This window comes from Nerophis lumbriciformis, linkage group LG29, assembly GCF_033978685.3.
Source record: "Nerophis lumbriciformis linkage group LG29, RoL_Nlum_v2.1, whole genome shotgun sequence".
Classification (NCBI taxonomy): Eukaryota; Metazoa; Chordata; class Actinopteri; order Syngnathiformes; family Syngnathidae; genus Nerophis; species Nerophis lumbriciformis.
Window position 1 is genome coordinate 29,757,501 of NC_084576.2, and position 1,644 is coordinate 29,759,144.

The window sequence follows — 1,644 nt, forward strand, 5'->3', positions numbered from 1 at the left end:
TTTGTTTGAGTGGAGCAGTGAAAGGTGGCTAGCTTAGCGGCGCTAGTTCCGGCTAGCTAAGCAGGAAGTACAAGGTACGTCTTTCAAAAATAAAAGCATGTCATAAAAAAATGTAAGTGTTAAAATCGGACTTTACAGCTTAAAAATGTTTAGTTATAATTACACTGAATAACAGTTGTATATATTAGTTTTCAAATCTTTATTTGAACACCACAGCATGTTTAATCAATCAATCAAAACTTTTATTTATGTAACACTTTTCATGCACAAGGAAGTTGCAACACAAAGTGCTGAGGAGAATAACTAATACAACGACGTCTAAGAAAATAACATAATGTTGAAAATATGTATATAAACTAAATTGTATTATTGAGTAATATTCAAAATATTTTTATAAATTATTATATTTATAATTATTATTATTAGCGTAACTTTGCAAGTTGTCAGAAAACATTGCTTAAACTGTCTTACCGAGCACACCAGAAGATTCACCGCCACTTTTATCTCAGCGTCCGACCTTTGACGAAGAGTCTGTCCGACACAAATTTGAAAAAAATAAAAATAAAAGAGTTATTTGGAGGGGAACGTTGTTTGTTTGAGTGGAGCAGTGAAAGGTGGCTAGCTTAGCGGCGCTAGTTCCGGCTAGCTAAGCAGGAAGTACAAGGTACGTCTTTCAAAAATAAAAGCACGTCCAAAACAAATGTAAGCGTTAAAACCAGACTTTACAGCTTAAATTTTTTCAAATTATAATTACAATGAATAACAGTTGTATATATTAGTTTTCGAATCCTCATTTGAACACCACAGCATGTTTAATCAATCACTCAAAACTTTTATTTATGTAACACTTTTCATGCACAAGGAAGTTGCAACACAAAGTGCTGAGGAGAATAACTAACACAACGACGTCTAAGAAAATAACATAATGTTGAAAAATATATATAAACTAAATTGTATTATTGAGTAATATTCAAAATATTTTTATAAATTATTATATTTACAATTATTATTATTAGCGTAACTTTGCAAGTTGTCAAAAAAAATATTGCTTAAACTGTCTTACCGAGCACACCAGAAGATTCACCGCCACTTTTATCTCAGCGTCCGACCTTTGACGAAGAGTCTGTCCGACACACATTTGAAAAAAATAAAATAAAAGAGTTATTTGGAGGGGAACGTTGTTTGTTTGAGTGGAGCAGTGAAAGGTGGCTAGCTTAGCGGCGCTAGTTCCGGCTAGGTAAGCAGGAAGTACAAGATACGTCTTTCAAAAATAAAAGCATGTCATAAAAAAATGTAAGTGTTAAAATCGGACTTTACAGCTTAAAAATGTTTAGTTAGAATTAATAGATATTCTAGTTGTATATATTAGTTGTCGAATCTTTATTTGAACACCACAGCATGTTTAATCAATCAAGCAAAACTTTTATTTATGTAACACTTTTCATGCACAAGGAAGTTGCAACACAAAGTGCTGAGGAGAATAACTAATACAACGACGTCTAAGAAAATAACATAATGTTGAAAAATATATATAAACTAAATTGTATTATTGAGTAATATTCAAAATATTTTTATAAATTATTATATTTATTATTATTAGCGTAACTTTGCAAGTTGTCAAAAAAATATTGCTTAAACTGTCTT